The sequence below is a fragment of the Petaurus breviceps genome, unplaced genomic scaffold (genome assembly GCF_028583685.1).
Source record: "Petaurus breviceps papuanus isolate PSGF00001 unplaced genomic scaffold, PetGlider_PUasm1.0 37, whole genome shotgun sequence".
Lineage (NCBI taxonomy): Eukaryota > Metazoa > Chordata > Mammalia > Diprotodontia > Petauridae > Petaurus > Petaurus breviceps.
The window spans coordinates 58837909-58862932 of record NW_027186296.1 but is presented as its reverse complement, the minus strand read 5'-3'; positions in this window follow the sequence as shown (position 1 = coordinate 58862932).

The window sequence follows — 25024 nt, the reverse complement described above, 5'->3', positions numbered from 1 at the left end:
CAAAGCAACAGAGTTATGCCCCCAGTATGAGCAAAGAGACCCCTGTTATCTCCTTCTGATCAGTTGTTCGTCCCCCTTACCTTCTGAGGGCTGAGAGCTCTGGAAGCAGCTGTTGCCACTGCTAATTCAGTGACTCCCAAGGCCTGCTCCTGGTTTGCTGGGCTGTTGGATTATGCTCCACTCAGACCCTGGTGTGACAGTCTTTTCCTGCTGACCTTCTAAGTTGTCTGTGGCTGGAAAATTATTTTACCCCATCTTTTTGTGGGTTCTGCCACTCCAGGAATTATTTTATGGCATTATTTAAAGGTGTTTGGATGGGTTTTGGGGAGAACGCAGGTGAGTTACTGCCTTTTCTACATCATCTTGACTCTATCCTCCCATATATAACTTTCTTTACTCATCTTCTCCCACCTCTCCACCAAAAAGAGGGAGATACATTTCCTCACCTGTCCTGGGTCAAAATTGGTCATTATAATCTTACTATGCTACCATTTCTTAAAACATTCTTGATCTGAGGAGGCTAGGTGGTGTAGTGAATAGAGCACCAGCCCTGAAGTCAGGAGGACCTGAGTTCAAATCCGGTCTCAGACACTTAACACACAAACTAGCCGTGTGACCTTGGGCAAGTCGCCTAACCCCAATTGCCCTCCAAAAAGCAAAAACAAAACAAAACAAATGAAAACATTCTTGATCTTAGATCTTGGATCTTCTTGGAAGAAGCTTCAGCAGAGGAATCAGAAAACCAGGGTGCAAATTCTTACTTTGCCACTTCATGGTTATGTGATCCTGGGGAGGTCATTTCCCTTCTCTGAATCTTATGATTTTTTTTAAAGCAATAGGGGTTAAGTAACTTGCTCAAGGTTATATGGCCAGTTATTTCTCGGTGTAGTGCTAAGTATCTGAGCCCAGATTTGATCCCCAGGTCATCCCAACACTGGAGCCGGTGCTCTTACTCGCTGAGCCACCTGGCCGCCCCTAGGAATTTTTTAATTTACCGAATGGAGGGGTTGGACTGAATGTGTCCTCTAGTCCCTTCTTGGTAAAAAAAAAGTCTCAGCTTTGCCTCTACTGAGGATATTACCAGCTCAGATTACATCTCCTTTTTTGAGTATGGCTTGATAATTTTATTTTCTCACATTACAAAAATGTGTAGTCAATGCAAAATGAATTTCTGTATTAGCTATGTTAAAACAAAAGCAAGAAAAAGAAATAAATAAAGTAAAATATGTTTCAGTATGCATTCTGAGTCAATTAGCTCTCTGTCTGGAGGTGGATAGCATGTTTCATCTTGAGTTGTTTTTAATGGTGAGTCATTGTATTGATCATAGTAGCTGCTGTCTTTCAAAATTGATTATCTTTTCAATATTATTGTTACTGTATAAATTGTTCTCCTGGTTCTGCTCACTTCACTTTGCATCAGTTCACATAAGTCTCCTCAGGTTTTTCAGATTGCATTTCTACAAGAAGAGATCCAAAGTGTTTTGGAGTATGGTTAGAATATCCATATTTCTTCCCAATTTTGGTGGACACAACAGTAATTTGAATGTTTGTTCACAAACCAAGCACATTTTAGTCATCTTTAGACATTTATAGGTTTTACATTCACAGTTTTGGTTATTCACAAGTTGGCCATCAATAGTTAAGTGGGGATCTGTAACTAACTGAGGGAAGTAATGGATGATGGGTGTAGGTAAAGAAAACTAAAAAAAAGTTGAGTAAATCATAAATGCATAAATTCTATATATTATCAATCTATTTTATCATTTACTACCATAAGTATATATACTTAAATTTATTATGAAGTTTAGTTTTGTTAACAGTTTCAGCGTGCTAAAGAATTCCAGGTTCCAGGCTACACACTCTTTTGGGGAATGCCTCCTCTTTGTCTCTACCATTCAGACTCAGTTAAGTGATTTTCTCCCACACTGATCTTTGTATCTTGGGCTTTTTGAAGGAGAAGGAAATTTATGAAGCAGCTGCTGCAGCTATGCTGGGTGGTTGGGAAAATTGTGCATAGTGTGGGAGATCATAATCTCTCACATAGAAACTGCAACTTTTTTTATGGGTGCAGTGTGTTATTTTACTTGTTTTTTTGTGTTAAATTAATCAGATCAGAATTATTAAAAATAAAAGGTTGGGGTGGGGCCTAGAGTTATGTGTGGCTTTACACATTTGCAGGGGTCCTGTGTCCCTAGCCCCTGTGAATGTTGAGGGTTGATTGTACTTTATTCCTCAAGTCTTACCCAGCTTACTCAGGAAGTAAGCTTTTGAGGGCAAGGACTTTATTGGATACTTCTCTTGGATTGCCTATGTTAGCTGGCATAGGATTGGGTGAAAAGCAGGTACTCAATAAATGTTTACCTGATATCTCTGTTTAGTTCCTCAGTGCAAAGTGCTTTGTGCCAGTGAGACTTGGTCCTCCAGCCCTTTCTCGTATTATTCTATTTCTGTGGTGACTAGAAGTCACTGTACCTCAAACATGACCTGTAGCCCTTCCTTATTGTTTCTTCCCCCAACCTCCCTGCAGTTTGTGCCGAATATGCTTGAATTATGACCTTCCGTGGTCCCATGTCATTCCATCCCCATGGCTCTCCTGGAGCCAGCCTGAGAGCTGTGTCCAACTGTTTGGTAGTTTTGTGATTACAGGCAATGTCCACTCTGGGGATTAGGAGGAGAGAGCAGCATACTCATTGTACTGTGTAACCTGAGCCAGGATTTAAACTGTGAACTCCAGAAGTGTGAGGCTAATGCATTGCCCTGCTGGGCCAACGAGTCCCCTTTGCTTTGTTAAGGCCATGTCCTGGCTTTGTGACATTACTAGTGCAAGCTGTAAATGATGCATGAAATGAGAAATCCCTGCCCAGTGCACAGAGGAATACAGACAGCTCTGATAACTGCTGGGCAATTTGCTCTGTAATATGCAGCTGCAAAACTACTCCCCTCCTCCCCTCAACCAATATCTCAGGGAACACAAGAGTGAAATAATACTTCAGAAGCCAATGAAAACAATGCAGTTATTCAAATAAGTGCAATTATGATTCAGCATTTGATGCTGGGACACATTGGGGGTGGTTTCCCCTCCCCTCCTCTTATTTTCACCTTGAGCCAGACACATGCCCTAAGTTGCATTCTTTGGGGCCTTAGACCAGTGTGGCCTGAGAAATTGGGTTTAGCTCTTCGAAGGGATTTTGTTCAGATTACATCTGGGCAAAATAATGTACTTGAAAAGGAAAAAGGTCCAGACGGGGAAAAGGCTCTAAAAGTTCTGCATCTGAAAAGAAGAGCATGAATTAAACCATAAATACTTCTTAACTAATGAAATAGAAAGGCAGGAGTTCTTGAATGGATGGGTGAGGGGAACCTTATAAAATCTAAATACCTTCTCCTTAAAGATGAAAGTGTCCACCAGCATTCTTTTACCCCATAAATACCAAGCTGGGTTCCTAGGTGACCAATGAAGCCATGGGACAGAAAAGGTTTTCCAAAGGTTTGCTGAAATGCTTAAAGTCTATAATAGCAAGAATTGGAAATGCATCTTTTCCCTCTTCTCCTAAAGGATCTAAAGCTCCTATAAGAAATCAGGACATTTCCACTATGATAAATTGAGCACGACTGGGGAAGGTCTTGGCTTTTCTGAGATCTCAGTTGACTGGAGTTACAGATGTATTTGGTATAAAAACATGCTTGACATTCTCCTTCCTCTCTTCTAGATTATTAGGTGAATTGACTATCTAGTGTGATGAGGCATTGGCCTGGCATCCAAAAAACAAAACAAAACTGGTCTGTGGTCCTAGCTCTGCCACTTATTAACCCTTGACCTTAACTTGTCTGTCTCAGTTTCCTCATCTGGAGATGAGGATGATACTTGCACAATCTACACACAGGATTTGTTGTGAGCATGAAACAGTGTGTGAAAGCACTTTATTAAGAGCAGTTATTACTAGTAGTACTCTTTAGTTTAGAAGGTCAAAGTGCTACACAAATCCAGGGGAATGCCCATCTCTAAAGATCAAGAAATATTTCTGTGATTGATTGCAGTGCACTCTCAGGGGAAATGAAGGAAATCTCAGTGACTGAGGCAAGGTAAACTTTAGAGCAAATCTTTTGGCAAATAAGAGAAAGATCTGTGATGTATCAGTGCATGGGCAACTAGGAGATTTGATGAGGCACATAGAGATTAATGACTTGGCTAGGGTCACAGTGTCAAAGGCAAGATTTGAACTGAGACCATCCTGACTTCCAAGCCCAACCACACTGCCATACAGCTTTTGTCTTCTTACAAATATCAGTCAGAAATAGTCCATCAAATCACTGGATAGGATGTAATTGGGATAAAGTACTACCCCACAATACTAGCTCTGATGTGTTGCCTTCCTTCCTATCAGCTGCCAAGTACAAAGCAAATGGCAGGGACCAATGATGGTTGTCTTTCAGCATTATTTTGATGTTTTAGAGATCTCTGATTTCTTTATTATTTGTATTCCTCTACTGATGCATATTACAACCCCCTCTATGACTTTGTAGATGTTCTGTATTTGAACCGCTCATTTTCCTGGAGCCATGGTGTCAAGGAACCTTTCTGACATTCATTTCAGAATTAGGGCAGGACTAGAAGCCTTTCCATCTGACTAAGACTGACCAGAAGTAATCTCTGTTCCTATAACCTTCCAGGACCTGTTGTTACTTATAAAATTGAGGCATTGGAAGATGAGTTCTAGTAGAAATTTTAAATGTGACATAATAAGCAGAGAGCTGGCCTTGTAATGAGGACAGACCTGGGTTCAAATACTACTTCTGACATATACTAGTCATGTGACCTAGGCAACCTTTTTTTTTTCCAGGCAGCTCTCTAAAACTGTAGGTTGTAGAGAAAGTGCCTGGTTGTGTTGGTAGATTGTAAGGAAATCATAGGTCTAGTCCCTGTCCCTATCCCTTTAATATATCTATATCTATGTCCATATATGTGTCTTTATGTATCCTATATATCTATACCTATATCTATCTAATTTTTTGTTCTTCATGGTACATATGCATTTGTTTTATGACAAGTCAGGGTGCATCAAAGGCTTAGTGTCTTCAGTACATGGATATAGGATCATAGACCTTGAATTAGACAGAATCTCCCAGGTCATCTAGCCCCACCCACTCATATTACAGATGAGCAAGCTATGACCTAGCAGGGTAAGCGACTTGGTGAAAGTCATAAAGGCAGTGAGTATACCAGGAAGGATTGGAAGTAAGGTCCTCAGGTTCTGTCACCAATTCTCTTTGCCCCATAGTACCATACTCTTCCAGAAGAGTTAGATCTGGTGTTTATGCCTTATTTAAGCTTGGAGATGGACCACAGACCAGAAAGCATAGAGAACTTTGGGAAATACCTTATCCAGTGCCTTGAGACTGAGGACAAGCAATGGAGTTACAGCGAAAGGACCATTGGCTCTGGAATGAGAAGACCTGAGTTTAAGTTCTACCTTTCATGTCATGTGTGAGTGTATATGCCGTGTATCTGTATGTGTGCATATGTATACATGTATGTTTGAGTGCACATATAGTTCTGTGTGCAGGTATACGTGTATTTTGCAGGCACGTAAGCACATATGTACATGCATGTGTGATCATGTGCCTGTATGTATATGTTATGTATTTGTATGTGTCTGAGTTGAGTATGTATATGTGTATGTGTATATGTGTGCATGTATATATATATATATATGTGTGTCTGTGAGATCTTGGGCAAGTCATTTGTATCTTTGGACCTCAGCTTTCTCATCTACACAATGTAGGAGTTTGATTAGATAGACTCTGGAGGTCTTTCCAGTTTTAGATCTATTATCAGGGGTATCCTAGAGACAGTTAAACTTTCAACATGAAAATTACGCCTTGGAAACTGGTAATTGCAACAAATCAGGACTTTACTTATTGTTTTGTTGATTGCTTAGACTTAAGAAAAATGATGGAGAAAATTTAGTGATGCAGATTAACTGTAAAAGTGTGTCCTGTGTACATTTCCCTCCCTTCTCCCCAACCCAGAATTGGTGGCTGAACAATTACCAGCACACCCATGTCTGTAATACTCTATGTACAAATAAACTCTATTTCAAATTCTTAAATTCACTTAACAGAAGAGCCTGGACCTTGAGTCAGGCATAGATAAATAGAATCTTCACTTTTAATTCTTCTTCCCCTGGTTCATCATCTGCAATGGAAAACTTTCCCATGATGCCTCAGATGGTCTCTTACTACTTGAATTTCAACTATCATTAATAGAGGAAAGAATTTTGAATGCAAATTACTGTCAAGGTAGGTGTTTGCTAGGTATTTCAAAATGAGTGAGATATAGTCACCAGTGAACTTGTTAATGTTTAATTACTAAGAACCCTGAGAGAAGAGAAGATGACATTAATTATTCACTCTTATGGAAAGATTAGCCTTTTTCAGATTTGGCAATAGGATTATGTGATTTTTGAACTGAAAAGATCTTAAAGGTAATGGAATCCAGTTCTCTGAGGGGAATGAAAACCCAGAGAAGTAAAATGATTCACCCAAATTTATACAGGTAGTAAGAAGATTAGTAAGGATTCAAAGCAGGGATGTCCTGGAGCCAGCTTTAACCTGCTTGTAAGAGTAATTGTTAAATTTCATTCTGAGTATTTTCACCTCAGAAATTTACAATTGTTAAAAATCAGAACATGACTTATTGTTTTGCTTATTGTCTAGACTTAAGAAATTATGAATTAAAGATGAAGATTAAACTGAAAATGTATATGTATACATTTAAATTAAAAAAATATTTTATTTTTAATTTATGGAATAAAGCAAGCATTTCCATAACATGGTATAATGAAAAAAGATGATTGTATATGAAACTGCAAATCTATGTACAACTTACTGTTTCTCTTAAATATATAATGAAGTTATGGAAATTTCTTTTTTCCTTTTTTTTTCCCTTCCCTGCCACCCCCCTCCCAATTCTAGAGATGGCTACCATTAGACAGAAATGTGTGTGTGTGTGAAATCTTTCTATACATACTTTTAATTATCAGTTCTTTCTCTGGGCGCATATTCCCCCTCCCCTCACCACCCCAGACATCCCAGTTGTTAAATATTTACCAGCAGACACCTGTATTACCCTTTATACATTGCTCAAGCTCAGGGGGAGTGCATTAGAAGGCTCAGGGAACGAAGTCATCACTAAACTGGACGCCTGATGACTGTAGGCTAATAATGATGATGATGATAACTGGTGTTTATGTAGGGTTTTAAGGTTTGCACAGTGCTTTATATCTATTATCTCATTTGAATTTATAGCACCCTTGATTCAAAGCCACATTCTGTGTCTAGAGCAAATGGTGCTCTTTCGTTTTGCTTTTTGGTGGGGCAATTGGGGATAAGTGACTTGCCCAAGGTCACATGGCTAGTGTTAAGTGTCTGAGGCCGGATTTGAACTCAGGTCCTACTGATTTCAGGGCTGGTGCTCTATTCACTGCGCCACCTAGCCGCCCCAATGGTTCTCTTTTCACTACACCATGCTAAGGGACAGTTAATGTAAGAAGCTGCCTGTTGAAGTAAACAATTTATACTTGGGCTCACAATTTGCTTTATAGCTTCATCTTACATTAGATGAAATCTCACACTTGTTCTTTCTTGATGTCCCCTGAAAGAAGTGACTGAGAAGCATAATAATCATTAGAATCATAGGAGCATAGAAGTTCAGAGTTGTGGTGGTGGTGGTGGGACCCTAGACATCACATTTAACGCCATTAATTTACAGATGAAAGAAGGTGGCAGAGGTACAGTTAACTTGCTCCAGGTCACACAGCATAATAGAGTCTGACCTGAAATTCATACTCCCTTATCTAGTTTTAAAAAAAATACTGTATTATTTAAAATACTGTATTATTACAACATGAAGTTAAAAGGGTGAAGAGAGATGGCATCATCATGAGCATCATGAATAATAATGATGATGATAATTGATAGTATTCTGAAATTATTTAGTTCTTCATTTACCATCTCTGGGGGAGAATGAGAAGACTGATCTGATTGAAGCAGAGGGTTCATTTTGGTGAAAAGTAAAAGATAAGCTTCGATAAGTCAATTAGGTTCAGGTTATAATAAACTAACATTTATATAGCATTCTGAGATTTGTGAAGTACTTTACATATATGATCTCTTTTGAGTCTTACAATGATAGGCGCATTCCCATTTTACAGATGGTGAAACTGAGTCCAAAAAAGTTTAAATGATTTGCTCAGAGTCACACATATCTAATAAGTTTCTGAATTAGGATTTAAACCCATTGTTCCGACTCCAAGTGCATCACTCTATACACTTAAAGTCAAGCTGAAAAGTATGAAAGGCAATGGAAGTTCTTGACCAAGATTATGACATAATGAAAGTGCTATTGTAGGAAAATGAATTCTTTTGCTGTCAGAAATGGAAAAATCATAGCTAAATCTTTGGCTGTTGAGACTTAGAATTTTGCAAAGTAGGAAGGAGATGTTAGCAGAGGAGAAAATAAAAACTAACTATGTTTATGTGAAAATCTGTCTGATGCAAAATATAGAACAGCTTTTACTTTCCAGGGTTAAAGTTGGAAATTTACATTAAGCATGCAGGAGACAGCTTGTTCTGTGTTAAGCAGGAAGGGGGATGGTATTGACAAGCTATTGCTGTTGGAAACCAGAGGAATGCTACAGTGTGTCAAAAGTCAATACATCTTTTCAACAGCTCAAATGTACCTGGCAGTGTTGATTCAGATACTTTTACTATGTGTTATTATAGGTGTAGCAAGCATCTGGGTCCATGGATTTTCAGCATTTGAAAGGATGCAAGTTGAAAGAACTTCACTATTTGCTTTTTCAATGAATAGTTGCATTTTATTTCAGGGACTGAGGGCAAGTAAAACGGAGATAAGACCTGAAACAGGTGGAATTAGTTATTGCTTGGGAGCATGAGCAGGACTAGGGTCCTATGAGACATGCTGATATGGGGGGCAGGAGGAAAGAAAAGGGCAGAGGAAAAGACCTTAAGGAAGTTACCTAAGAATCACTGGTACTGCAGCCCAGGATAAGGAAATGGGCTTGGTCTGTGCTTCCCTCCTATATGTGGATATTTTCAATATTGCACGTTGCAAATATCAGTTGTTACAGCAACTCATTGTTCTGTGGGTTTGTGTATTTTGGTCTAAATGAGGTGAAGGACCATCTTACTATTGACTTTTAGTGCTCTATCAGCACGTAACCTCCCTGAGGGCAGGAACTGTTCCACTTTTGTCCTCTTTGAATCTCCAGTTCTTATCATGATGTCTGGCACATAGAAGGTGCTTAATAAATGTGTTTTAATGGATAAATGTGAGTTATTATGTAGAATGACAGAATAAAAGAGATATCTCTGGACTAGGGTTGGGGGCCCCAGGTGACTTGGCTTCTAAGGTTACTATTAGGTGACTCATTTTCTTGGGCTTCAGTTTCTTACAAATTTGACTACATGATACATCAGGTAACTTGCAGTTCTGATATTAAGATTGTGATGAATAATAACAACTATTGACATTTACATAGTACTTTAGATGTTACAAGGCACTTTACATTTATTATCTGTTAGGTAGATACTATAGGTATTATCCCCATTTACAGATAAAAAAACTAGGGCTCAGAAATGTCATATGATGACTTGCCCATGGTCACATAACTGTGTCAGAGGCTAAATTAGAACATGGGAGGGACTTCCTTACTCCACAACTATTCCTTTGTTCTCTTCCATTTGATTTAGTGCCATTCCTTGGCTCTCAACCTTATAAGGTAGGTGTAGTGCAGGTAATCTGTAGTCTTTCTCCATCCACAGGGCAAATTTTGTTGTTGTTCAGTCATTCCAGTCATGTCTGATTCTTTGTAACCTTATTGGGGTTTTCTTGGCAAAGATATGGGAGTAGTTTGCTATTTCCTTCTCTAGCTCATTTTACAGATGAGGAAACAGAGGCAAACAGGGTCACAAAGCTAGTAAATCAAATCTGAGGCCAGATTTGAACTCAGGAAGATGAATCTTCTTGATTCCAGGTCCCTTGATCTATCCTCTGCACCTCCTAGCTGCCCCAGAGGGTAAAGAGATGACTCCAAATTTAACACTATCACGTTACTGAATTTTTATTTTTTATTTTTATGAAGTAGTTCACAGATTTTGGGTAGTAAGCAGAGGGTGTTTAAGTTTCTTGCCTTTAAATTGATTATAATCCAAACTTTTGCTGACAGTGATCAAATATGTCACACATTTATAAATCATGTACAAGACTTTTACAGCATTTTGGTCATAATTTAGTAATTTCCCTGTGTGTTTAACAATGAAGCCATGCAGATAAAAGCAGTTTCCACATTCTGTTTGAAAATGTGGGTGGTGTAGAATCATAGAACAGGTAGCAAATTTGAGAGATCACGGAATGCTTACTTTCCATCTTTAGGGAAGAACAAATCTACACTATTTTACAGAGAGGTGACTCCATTCTTCCTCTAGACTATTACTTAGCTATGTGACCTCGGGCAAATCACTTAACCTCTTTCAATCTCACTTCCTTCACCTGCAAAATGGGGATAATGATAGTCCATACTTCCCAGGGTTGTTGTGAAGATCAAATTAGGTGATTATTTGTAAAGTTCTTTGCAAATCTTAGAATACTTTATAAGTACTAGCTATTGTTACTGTTATTGTTTCAATATATAAAAGAAAACAAAAACAAGTAGTTCCTGCCTTCAAGGAGCTTACATTCTACACAGGGAGAAGGAGAATCTGTAGCCTTCCAAAGGGGAAAAAAAAACTGGTCTGAAGCTCCAGGAAGGTCTTCCTCATATCTATGCATAATTTCCTCTGGCACCCATGGTGTCTTGGTAAGATCATTGGTTAAGGAGACTAACTTTCAAGTGCTGGCTCTAACACTATCTGTGTGACATGGGGGTAGTAATATTTAAGCTATTCTCTAATAGGGTTATTGTCAGAAAAGGGTGTTATAGATCTTAAAGTTCTCTATAAATGTGAGTCATTATTATGTGGCAGCTTAAAGCCATGTCCTCATGTCTCAGTGTAGGTAACAATTGGCCACAATCCTTCATGCATTTGGCTAGCATATATCTGAAAAATCTTATTGCCTCCCTTCAACTTCAGTTCTCTAGGCCAATTAATTTTAGTACCTTAACTTTTTCTCAAAGTTTTACTCATCTCATTATGCAATATTATATGTTATAGCTGCCTGTGTCTGTGCTTTATTCTCCCCAAAGAGGCCATAAGAACCTCAAGGGCACAGATTTGGTCATATTTAGTTTGTGTCTTTCTTTTTCCTTCTCTTCAGTTCCTAGCACAGTGATCTGTACACAGAGGGCACTTGATAATATTTGTTGAGTGAATGAATTAATGAAAGAATCCTTGTTGCTTTTTGTTGAACTCTTTCCAAGTTCTCTGTGCCCCACTTAAGCTGTAGAGTCTCAAAGTAGACAAATTCTCACAGGTGTTTTGACATTAGGAAAATTATTTTATAGTTCTTATATTCAGTACAACTTTCAGTGTCCCTCTGGATAAAGTGCTATACAATCATAAGGTAATAGTATAATTATCTTATGGATTGCTTTATAAATTATCACATGATACTGTTGACTTAGGCTTCAAGCTTTAGGTAGTTTTTTGCATTTTTCCATTCATTCCTATTCTCTGTGGGTATATACTAATTGGATGGTACTTTCTCATTTCTTTGCCTAATTATCAAGGCCATGAGGAATCCAGTTCCTTTTTTTGTGAGGTCTTGGCTACTTCTGTCTCTCAGCTTGTACTTATATTCAGGTTTAATGGGTTGTTTTTTTTAATAATGTTTATTATTATTTATTCCTCCCAAGAGGAAAAAAAAGTAGAATTATCAGAGGAGATCAGGAATGGTTAAGAAAAATTTCCTACTTGATAGGTTCAGGTTAAGCCCAGGGATAAGTCCACCATTAGTTTCTGTGAAGAGGGCAGGATGTATATATTGTGCTCTCCTGGAATGAATGGAATGATCCTAGGTTTGGCCACCCTGCTGATATTCTTTAGACCCTGTAGTCCTCTTTGAGCTTGTGACTTAGAGGAAACAAGACTGTAGCTTATTTTACTCTTTGTGACCCAACTAGAGATAACTTTTCTTGGGGCTGAAGCTTTTACTTGACTGAGTCAAGAAATCAGCTGCAGTGTTTGGATGGCTTAATTGTCCAAGAGCAGCGTTGTTTTCTGACTCTTCTACCTCAGAGAATTTGGAAGCCTCATGGAGGCAGGCTTCTCTCCCCTATGCAACCGTGCACGTTTCCAACCTGATGTGCTCCAAAGGAGGAATAAGCATACTCTTTTTCCTGACTGCTAGTAAGTTTTGATTTTTTTTCTTTACTTTAGCAAATTTGAGTTACAAAGAGAAACCCAATGCCTTGCAAATAGTAGGCACATAGTAAATATTTGTTGAATATTACCCAAGTCTAAATGACCTAATAGTGAATATGTGCATTAAGGGGATTGAATGAAGATGTCAACCAGCTTGATCATAAAACAAAACAAAACGAAACAATCTTTATGGCATCATAAAAGGGCCAGCTGGATGCCATCCCCAAGAACAATAAATATTTTGTTGAAGTTCATTTGCCAATCAGGAAACCACATCACATGCACTTTCAGAACCAATAGCTAGTTTGCAGTTTATGCAAAATGCCAGCTTTTAGAGGGACTTATTGGGTTTGCAATTAACCAAAGTGCATTGTAATGATGTTCACCTCAATTGATTTATGGAGCATGTTATATTCCATGGAGGATGACAAAAGAAATAGAGAGGTTGTGATTATTTTTGTCCCATATACTACCAAAAGCCATTCACTTGAAGTATAGTAAACCGGCAACTGAATTGATTAAAGGGGGAAAAAGAGAAAGGAATCTGACTTTGTCTGAAACCTAACCTGTTCCTGGCACTCTGACCTACAAGAATCAGATAACTTTATTTCTTCTTTCATTCTAGGAAAATGTCACAGGGCAGAAAAATATTTTATTAAAAATGTACACTTTAAATACCATTTATACCGTGCTTGGCATGCATTGATGATGGCAGGTTTCTTCATTACCAATAAACCCCATCACCTTTTATGGCAATCATCAGAAATTGACTTCTTTGAGGTCTTTCAGCATCCTGATTGAGCTAACATTTTAGGGCAAAGAAAAGAGAGCTGAAAAAAATATCCCCCTGCTTCCCCTTTCTCCCCTGTTCTTGTAATCAAGTATCACCTGTGCAAATTTGACTTCCCACTAAGGAGGTACTTATGGAACATTAAAGGAGCTGTTGCTCTGAAGGTGGAGTCCTCCAAGGGGTCACTGCTGTGAGCATGGCCTTGTTCATCACACTCCAAAGCTGCTTTTAATTGTACAATGACTAGACTTTAGCCAAGCGATATTTATCGAGGAGTTTCAGGTTCACTTCCAACCCCCTTCTCTCTTAGAGCTTGATAAAAGCAGATTCACTCCAGGCCTTTTCAAACCAAACTTCCGCATTTGCCAAGGGCCTCAAATAGAAAAGGTCACCAAGATGACCTGGGCCCAGGGCAATCCAACAAGCATCTATTGATCACACAATATATAAGGCACCATGCTAGGCATGGGAGATAAGAAAAAACAAAACAAAAAACCAGTCCCTATTGGTCGTGTTTACATTTATCTGGGGAACTACAGCACATCAATAGTTAACTATTTGCACTCAGACACTAGAGTAAGAGGGAACCTTAGGATACAAATTATAAAATGAAATGAGTACAGACTTACATTATTTCTTCAATGAACTTGACAGCATATAAAGCATTATTCCAATCTTTTTTTAAAACTCTCCTTGTTTCAACATTAATTCAGCTATAGGATCACTAGAAGGGATTTTAAATATCACTGAGCTCAATGTCCCTTTTTTGTAGAGATGAGACAATTTAGGCCAGAGAGGCCTAGTAGTAAGAAATGGAGCTGGGTTCAAACCCAAGCCCCTTGACACCAAATCCAGTAATCTTTTACTATCTGATGCTGCGTTTTCCGGAATAACAGAATCTTGGAGTTGAGAAGGATGGCAGATATTATATACAGCTTCTTCTTCTTTTTTTTTTTTTGCTTTTTGGAGGGCAGTTGGGGCTACGTGACTTGCCCAAGGTCGCACAGCTAGTTTTTGTGTTAAGTATCTGAGGCCGGATTTGAACTCAGATCCTCTTGACTCCAGGGCCAGTGTTCTATTCACTGCACCACTTAGCCACCCCTATATACAGCTTCTTACCTAACTGAAGAATTCTATCCACAACATATTATCTAGTCTCTGCCAGAGCTCTGCAGTGTATAGAAACCCCACTTTTTTTATGAACCTTCTTGTATAATTTTTGAGATAAAATCTGCTTGTCTGTAAGGTCCATGCACTACTGCTAGTTCTGCCCTACTGAACAAATTTGCAGAAGTTGAATTGGTCTTCCAGCTCTTGAAATGTTTGCAGACTGCTATGACCTGCCCTTCAAGTCTTTCCTTCTTCAAGGCCACATAGCTCTAATTCTTTGAATAACTCCTCCTATGGCATCATTTCTAGACCCTTACCACCCTGGTCATTTTCTATGACATATCTTCAAGTTTGTTGATATTCTTCTTCAAATGTGGTGATAGTATTGAAAATAAAACCTTAGTTTGGATAAAGGGGTCTGACTAGTACAGAGTAACCTCCTTGGGTTTGAGCCCCAGCTGTGTCATTAGCTGACTGTGACTTTGGTCAGGATGCTTAGTATGAATCTCAGTCTTTCTATCTGCAAAATGGAAATAATCATAGTTACACTATGCCTCATAGGTTGCTGTGAGGTAAGCACTTTGTAAACTCTTAAGTGTTATTAATAACAGGGCATCCTAATATCAAGGGCAGCTAGATGGTATAATGGATAGAGGGCCAGGCCTGGAGTCAGGAAGACCAGAGTTCAAATCTGGTTCTGTTATCCTGGGCAAATCACTTAATACTGTTTGCCTCAGTTTCCTCATATGTAAAGTGAGCTGGAGAAGGCAATGGCAAACTACTTCAAAAATCCTAAATGTGGTCATGAAGAATCAGACATGACTGAAATAACTGAACAATAATAACAACATCCCAATATTTCATTAGGTTATTTTTAGAAGCCATATCTCATTGCTGGTGTATCCTTAGTATTAAGTCAATTAAAACCTGAGAGGTTTTTTGTCTTTTTTCTTTTCTCATGAATTGCCTCTTAAGCCAGGTTTTCCATATTCCAAATATATGCAATTGATTTCTTGAACCTAAATGTAGGGCTTTTTATTTATCCAGGTTAAATTAAATCCTGTTCATTCAACCCATCATTCTAGCTTTATATCATATGTACATATGGTATACTTGTCTTCCGTGTTGTCACATTTATATCGGGCTTTAGGATTTACCAAGTGTTTTTCAGATATTATCTTACTCAATCCTTAAACAGCCTTGGGGTATGGTGGAAAGAACAATGGCTCTGGAGTAAAAGGAACTGGATTCACATCTCACCTCTGATGCTTACTGCTTCCATGACTTTAGGTGAGTCACTAACCTTTCAAATGTCTCAGGTTCCTCATTAATAAAATGCAAGAGTTGAACTACATGGCTTCAAATGAGATAATATTTGCAAAACACTTAGCAGAATGTCTGGCACATAGTAGGTGCTTGCCCACTTTCCTTCCTTTTGAGGTCCCTTCTAGATACAGATTTCCAACCTAAGTTGGTGCTGTTATCTTTGCTTTATAGATGAGGAAACTAAAGCTCAGAGAAGTTAAAAGACTTATCCAGGGCCACATGTGCTAAGTTTTCAAAGCAGGATTCAAACTTAGGTCTCTCTGACTCAAGACCAGTCCTCTATTCACTACTCCATGCTGCCATTGATAAAAGCACCGAAGAGGATAAGGCCAAATACAAAACCTTGTTGCAGCCTGCCAGAGACCTGCCTCTAGGTCGATATGCTCCCAAGCCTTCTTAATAATCTGTTATAGAATTTTGTTACATATCAAAGCCATTCTTCATGTCTATCATTTCATCTCACAGACTTGTTCCTTTATGCAGACTGTCACGTAGGCGTAGAATGCACTAGCTCTTCATCCTGGCTTCTTAGAATCCCTAGTGTTCTTCTGAGATGAGCGGAATGACTACTTCCTGCGCTAGGTATCCCTTTGTCAGCTCAGTTGTTATGGCCCTCTCTCCTGTTACTTTGTATTTACTTTACATACAGATACATGTGTGTATACACACCCACATGTGTACCTACGTGTATATGGTACACGTATGTGTCCATATATGTATATATTCTATTTATCTGTGTACATATTATTGCTCTAATAGAATATAATAAGCTCCTTGAAGTCAGGAACTCAATTTGTCTTTGAATCCCTTGCACTTTGCACAGTGCAATCTATATGCAATAGATGTGCAGACTCTGTGGTTAAGAGTGAATCACAATCATTGACCTCAGTGCCATGCATAAAAGAAATGCCCACCATAACATATTGGACGAGGAGTCATCCAGTTTCTGCTTGAAAATTTCTAATGAGAGTGAACCTACCACCTCCTGAGACAGAACCTACCACCTCCTGAGACAACCCATCATAGGGTGTTTAGATAGCTCTAATTATTAGGAAGCTTTTCCTGACATTAAACCTTAACTTGCCTTAGCAGTTCTACATAATTTTCTTGGTTCTGCCCTCTGGGGAACAAACAGAACAAGTCTAATCTTCACAAGATGGTTCTTCAAATACTTGAAAGAAACCATTCAGTTGCTCCTGGGTCTTCTCTCCCCTAGGCTAAACATTCCCAGTTTCTTGAAGTGATCCTTATGGCATAGCCTGGAAGCTCTCACCATCCTGGAAGCCTTCTTCTGGACACCCTCACCTTACCAATGCCTTTTCAAAACTGTGGTCCATAATACTTTAGGAGTGGCCTGACCAAGAATGAGTACAGTGAGACTCTTACGTCCTTATTCTTAGAAGCTATTCCTATATTAATGCAACCCAAAATTACATTAGTTTTTTGTCCATCATGTCACACTGCTGACCAGTATTGACCTTTGTTATTCTAATCTCTTGTCTTGATCTTGTCCAGAAAAGTTGATATCAAACCATGGTTCCCAATCTTGCACTTGTGAAGTTGACATGTTGAACCCAAGTATAAGACTTCACACAAAATTTCACCTTTTAGATTTAGTCCAATGCTCTACTTGTCAAGATCTTTTGGGATCCTAACTTGATCATCTAGTGTGTTAATCATTCCTATTAGCTTTGTGAAAGTTGCAAATTTGGTAAACATGTGTAGCAGCAAGCACCCTAGCATACCCAGGGTGGCTGCCAACACAGGTCCTTAGATCTGCTTTTCTAAAGGAAAGCAACTCAAAACGGGTTAACAACCTTGCTTTAATCAATCAATATCATTTACCTAGTTCAGGGGAAAAAGTCAGCACCCCGAACTTCAGAGTATACAGACAGAAGTTGCAAGCAGATAGAGAAACAATTCAGCAGACAGGCCTCCACCTGTCTGACCATTACATCCATACCTAGTCACAGTTACCAGAGAGGGAAGCATCAACATCTGGGTTTTCAAAGCTGGGGGGCTCAATGGCTGCCCAGATTCTTATCTGGTCAAATCACATAACTCTTCTCAAAGTGAGCCCCAAAACAAAGCCTCACATCAGGGTTTATATAGCCTTCTCCTGTCTCAGAGAATGTAACAACTCTCTTGACCCACTGCGCAATCACAGAGCACCAAGGTGTGGGCATTCCTGAAAATCGAGCCTCCTGCCACAGGCTCCAGGTACACTTAAGCCTATCAAAGGGCTTAGGGGCAGGGAAGATCTTAAATTCCCATTCTGATAACAACATACTATCTATGTCTCTATTTAGATCGTTGATAAAAATTTTAAAACACAGGACCAAGCACAAAATCCTGGGAGACTGTAAGCCCCTTGCCAAGTTGACAATCCCTATTAATGCCTATTCTTTGAGTATGGACATTCCACCAGTTGTATATGCTAACTGAATTAATGGACAGGTATGTCTTTGTATGTATTTCTGGATGAATAATTAAACTACGTTTTTTTTGAAGACTGGAATATTTGCTTTTCTCCAGTATTCTGGCACCTTTCCCACTGACCATGATCCTTTAAATATTGCTGACCAAGCCTTACCAATCATTTTTACCAGCTTTCAGTGTTTGAGAATATAGGTCATCTGGACTAGAGGACTTGAATTCATCAAAGCTAAGTCGGTGCTTTCTTTTTCCCTCTTTACTTATCTGGGTTATCAAATCTCTATTAGTAATTTTTGTTCTGTCCTTTGCAGTCTAAAGGTCATTCCCTATGAAAGAGAGAACAAAAACAAAATTAGGTCTGCATAGCTCGACCTTTTCTCTGTTGTCAATCCATCTACCACATAATTACAGATTTTCTATAAAATGTATATTGGCATATAGATGACTCAGGATTGTTCCTGATCCTTTTCCCTTTTGCTTTCTCTTATGAATAATTGGATACTCACTCTGATTTTGTTCTTTTTTATGTCATACCATCTGCCCTTCAAAGTATTTGTTCTTACAGTTTTATCTGGACATTTTCTAGGTCCCTTTCTAATTTTAGTTTAAAGCCTTCTTCAGCATATTGGTGACCTTCCTCCCTAATATGGTCTCCTTTGTTTTTATAAAAATTTCCCTTTCTGGTATCCCATCATGGCTTTGATATCATAAACAGTGGTTTATAAAATCAAGTTCAGCTTTTTGACAAAATCTGCACAGATAAAGCAAGTCAACAAGCATTTATTAAACTCTTGCTCTGTTCCACCCGCTGTGTTAAGCATTCAGAATACAAATACAATTAGAAAGAAAGATGATCTGGAGCTTGATGGGTGAAGAGGTGCAGAAGAAGAGATGAAGGTATCCTACATGTGGTGGTGTGTGTGTGGGGGGGAGTGGCAAAGAAAATCTGAAGAGTTAGGAGGGCATCCTGGAGAAGAAAGAAAATATGGCTGGCCTAGCTGGCCTCCTTACCATGGAGATTCTGGAAGGAGGCAACCAGTCAGAGGGAAAGGCTGTAGGGCAGAGGGTATTTTTATTGTGAGAAGTGCAGCAGTGGAGGGAGGTTTCTGGATAAAGAGGTTTCTATTGCATGGTAGTGAAAGTGTGGAAAAGTCAGGAGTGTAGCCAGGAGAGGAATGCAGACCATAGTCACTCATTTTCTGTTCATTATTTTCTCTTTTGAAGCCTCAATCTTGAACTGTAGTCATAATCATTATGATCAGAGCTATCATTCATAGAGTGCTTTATGGTTTACAAAATAAATGCTTCAACAAGGGATTTCATTTCCTTCTCACAATCTTGTGTGACAAGTTGTACAATTATCATTACCTCCATTTTATAGATGAGGGAACTGAGTTCAGAGAGTTCACATGGTTTGGCCAATGTCACAGCTTACAAGTGACCCAGCTGGCCGCTCTTCTTTTCTGTGCCCAAACCCAGTGTCCCTTCAACATAGCTCTTTTTTCTATCACTTGTGCCACAAAATCATTAGGCTTCCTTCCTAGGGCTTCAAAGTCACTGGAAAGGCATTCTAGGTTTCTTCGATCAGTATCATTCATTCCCACATGAATGAACAGATACGGATAGCAGCAGGTGACTTTGATGAATCTTTACAGTCTTCTTACACATCCTAGATATAAACTAAAGGAACGCAGACTTCCCAATTAGGTGTATTAGGCAGAAATACGGGGGATTCATCAGGGGGTCACCAATCATCGCTGTGTGCCTCTTCCTCTAGGGACAATGGCCATATTCTTTCCCCCTGCTAGTGCTTGTGAATCCTGCTGTTCCCTCATTAAATTTAGATTCATCTGCTAAAGGAAGAGTCTAGTTCAGAGTTTGGACAGCTGGAAGAGAGTGGCTCTGACCTGGAATCAATGAATAGACCTAGGGACCCTGGCTTCCTTTGTGAGCAAAGGAGCTAAAAAGTACCCCTGGCCTGGAATGGGAGTGCAACTTAAAATAGACAGAGTAAGGTTGGGGTTTATAGGAGAAATATAGTTAAGACTGCTCTCCCTTCTTCCCACTAGCAAATAGGCATGGCAAAAAAGGGGCCAGGAATATGTATTTGAGACACATTTTAGGCAAGGTGTGTATGTGTGTTTGTGCATGTATGTGCAAGGCACCATGCACAGCAGTGTTTGTGCACGTACACACAGTGTACATGTGTTTGTGTGTATGTGCACATATGTGCATGCATGTGTATGCATGTGGTGATAGCTCCTGTTACGCAAAGTTTCTTCCCTTTTTTGGGCATTTTTCCATTCACTGATATTTTGATGCTACTTATTTGAAGGCTTTTGTTTCTGTAATTTTTTTTTTCTGGAAGGAAACCATGGTCTCTGACAAATCAAAACAGATAAGTGTTATTTAGATCCTTTCCCTCTCTTTTCTAACTTGATGACCAGTCCGAGACCATCATGGTCAAGAAGACAAACATAGTAAATCATCTTGATATCACTAGATGGGCTTCCTCAGTGTCTGTATATGGAAAGTCTTAAAGTTACAATCTTTTCTTCGTTTCTCCTATGACTTTCTTTGTATCACTTATTGCCATATCTATTCAGAAGGAGGGGAAGACTTGTGAATTCTTCTTGGATGCCTGTCTGACTTATCTGCTTTTGTTTGCTACTAACCTCAATGGATAAATAGGCAGGGTCTCTGCTCTGTATTTCTGAGAATTCTGGTTGATATAAGCCAGGTCTGATGGTGTGTGTGTGTGTGTGTGTGTGTGTGTGTGTGTGTGTGTGTGTGCGTGCTAAACAAGGGGAGAGGTTGTGACTTCTCACCTGGTGTGACCTGTCATCTTCCTTCCCCGTGGCATCTCAGTAGCTATGTCCCGAGCAGCCTAGGGATGTTGACTAGAGGGCCTGATTCAAACTATTTTTATTTTGCTTCGTGTCTGTGCTTCTGAAGCCCATGATGTTTTTGCTCTAACTCTGCCCTTGTTGTCAGCAATGTAAAACCAGGAACTGCTAACAACTATTAGTAAGCATTGCATTCACCCACATGCAGGGACTCAACCCTCTTATCTACACCACTGGCAGAAAACTCCAATAGAAATAGTGGCCACTCAGTTATACATAAGGATGCCTGTGGGTGGGCCACATACTGACTTAGAAAATCACATATTAACATTATCTAGTTTCTATTGTATATTTATTTTGTTAAATATGACCCAATTACATTTTTATCTGGTTTACGCCCTTTCAGGAATGTTGTGGACAGCTTGTTTGATATATCTGGTCTATAGTGTTCCAAAATATGATTATTGCCATTTCCTGCCCCATCTCCCTCTTTCTTGTCTCTTATTCTCTCTGTTTCTGACTCTATCTCAATGTCTCTTTTATACTTGATTACTGAGAGACAGAATAATTCCTCCTTTAATCCCAACCCCTTACAGCGTACATTTTCTTTGGGAAATCAAGAAAATGCTTTAATACAGTTTCATTTAGTTTTCATGATTAGGGAGGCATACAGTACAAGTATTATTATTCTCACTTTATAGAACAGAAGCTGAAGTTCACTGAGGCAAAGTAACTTGCTTTTAAGAGACACAGTTAGTTTTCAAGTCCACCTTTTCTAATTCCAAGTCCAGCATCCTTTGAATATACCTCAGAGGATTCAAGCTACTCATCTTTCCCTTCTGGTATACCCTTAGTTTCACTCCCATTCCTAGCCAAAGGTATTCCTTTCAGCTCCCTTGTTTGCAGAAGGGAGCATGAGCTTTTATGTCTGACCCTAGGTCTGTTCACTAGTTCCAGGTCAAAACTACTTTCCTCACAGCTATCCAAATCCCAACTCAGTGTCTTCTCTGGATTCTATTCCAGTCACGCAAATATTCCTTGTTCTTGGGCACACAGGCCTCAGGTCAACTCCCCTGAGTAGCTCCTGTTTTTTTCCTTTCATAGTCAGTTAATATATTCCTCTTCTGGCTGCCCCATGTAGCTCTATGATCTGCATCAATCATCCTGCCTTCTATAAAGTTTCCACATGATTTCTGAACCACCCCCTCCCCCAGCCTCTCAAACAACCCCCTCTTTACTTTTCACATCTCTACCCTAGAGAGTAACATACTCTTACCATACAAAAGAATTTGCTGCTTTTAGGTCACCAGAGTCACAGTTGTATGTCACTTTTCTCTAGGTGCCTATCTCCTGGCATCTTTGTCAATGAGTTACCAACTCTAATGCAAATATAAGCATAGCAAAAGACTCCATTTACATTTTGCTATTGTGTCTATCACAAAGCAGTCTATAATTCAACCTGCAGATATTTGGGGGAGGATGGTGTGTGAACCTAGAGCTGTGATGCTTTCTGGAAAGAGGGGGTGGGGAGAGAGATAGAAAAAGACAGACAGAGACAGAGGGATACAGAGATAGAAAGAGAAACAGAGAGACAGAGAGAGAGTGTATGTATAAACTGGGTAAAATAGAGAATAATAGAGGGAAAGTGGGAGAATAGCTGACATCCAAAACGATCCTGTCATGGGCTGATTATTTATGTACAGTAAAGTATTTCTACTCACATTCTCATGGTTGGGTCAGGAAAAAGCCTGACCAGAGGCTGTGACCTGGGGCCCTCAGCAGAGTGGAGGTGACAATGATAGGTCCTCTGGCAGAAGATTAGAAGCTAAGAGACCATTTTAACTCAGTAACAAGTATGAAGGAATTAGAGGCCAAACACTTGTCTAAGGTCCAGAGACAGGTCAGCGGTTCAGAAGTGTTAGGATCCATAAGGGCAGAAAAAGCAAATGTGGTCAAAAGTCAGGCAGGCATCCAAGGAACTGTGTATCCAGGATTGAACTTATCCAAACAGGTAAGTTTTCCAATTTGACTCTCAACTTCCTGAGCATGTTGCCATTTCTTTAAGCCTCGGCATTTGGGCAAGACTTATTTCTCTTGATCATCTTCCTTGTCATCAGCTGTTCAGAGTACTGCTGCTGCCAGTGTCTCTTGCTTTTGCAATGGCTATGTCTGTGTGGTGGGAACAGTACAGCTGGGGCTACTATCTCCCTTGATTTGGATGCTATGCTTCTCTCAATATAGTCTAGGATTACATTAGTTGTTTTGGCTGCTACAATACACTGTTAAGTCCCATTAAACCTGCAGTCCATTAAAATCCTCAGGTTGTACTCACATGAGCAGTAGCTTAGACATGTGTTCTCTGTATCATACTTTTGCAGTTGGCTTTTTGAGTCCAAGAATGAGACTTTACATTTATCTTTATTTAATTTTATCTAATTAGATTTGACTTATCACAAGTCTGTTGATATAACTTTGGATTCTGATTTGTTATTTACTATTTCAGTGATCCTTCCCAACTTAATATTATCTGAAGACAATAAGTATAGTAGCTGTTTGTACCTTCACCTAAGTCATTTATAAAAATATTGAACAGAATGAGGCCAAGGACAGAGCCTCATCTTCCTCCATTAGAGACTTCCTTCCAGATTGTCCCATATTTATCAGTCACCATTCTTTAGATTGGGTATACAATCTACCCCAAAGCTACCTAACTGTACTATTATCCAGTCCATACTTCCATCTTTTCTAAAGAGATATGAGAGACTTTGTTAAATGTCTGTTTGAAGCCTAAGTAAACCATACCTAGTATTTTTTCCTTATCTACCAGTAGAGTATCTTATTAAAAGGGAAATAAATTTAGTCTGGTATAACCTGTTGGTTAATCCAATTCATGGTGTTTTCCTTCAGTGATTACTACTTCCCTTTCTAAGTGCCAACAAACCATCCCTTGATCATAGTATTCCAGATTTTTGAAAACAAGGATTGCTATCAAGCTCACAGACTTATAGTTTAAGAATCCACCTTCATTGTCTTTGAAAATCAGAATAACAGTTGTCTAGTCCCAAGCCACCTCTCCTGCTTATACATCATAATTTTTCAAATATTTTCTGCAGCAATTTGGTAGTTATCCCCACAAATGCTTTCAATACTCTGATGCCCAAGTTTTTCTGGGCTTTATGATTTGAATTTGTTGAGTGCTGTTAGATATTTTCTCATCATCCCCTCTTTTGCCATGGGCTCCAGCTTCTTGGTAATAATTTTCGTTCTCTTTTCTTTTCAGTCTGAAGATAATTCTCTTTGGTTGAGGAAGTTCAGGCAGCTTGCCTCTGGTTGTATTGCCTGTGAATGTCAGAACCAGGATTTGAGTGTAGGTCTCTTGAATCCAAGCTGATTGCCCTATCCACTATAGCATGAACTGATGTACAGAAATTAAAGGTCTATTTGTATTTTAAAGTGTGATTTGTATTTTCATTTTTTGTTCTAATACTGACTTGTGCCTTTCTGAGAAATCAGGAAATCTGGATTCTAAACCTACCACTGACTAGCTATGTGACTTTGAGCACAGTTAATCTATATGAACTTCAGTTTCCTCATCTGTAAAAAGGAGAGTTAGATTAGATCATTGATTTCAAATAAATTGTGTGTTTGCTTTAAGGCTAGAGCATTATGTATTTGGCTGTAGTTGCCTAAATATTTTTATTTCTCTTCACAAGAACTTATTTTTATGATATGTTTATTTGAGCCAACAGCTCCATGATATCTCTTTAGGGGCTACAAGCAGAGCAGTAACCCAGGGTTTGATGTTCTTGGATTAGATATTCTGGAAAGTGTCTTTCAGTTCTAACATTCTATGATTATTTTTGGTTTGGCCTGAATTTTTTTCATAGCCTGGGCCTAACTAATAGCTCGTGCTAATCTTTATGACCACCATATTAACTAGTCATAAATTCTGGTTCATTATCATCTAATTCTGCAGGGACAAAGAATTCACTGGAAGTGTATTGCAAAGGAGAGTTCTTAGCAGAAATCTGGGTAATAGTTTCCATAGCACTTTTTTTGGGGGGTGGGGTGGGGGTTAAGAATTTTCTCCCCTGACTCCCTCTCCATTCTATTTCCCTGAATTAGAACTGTT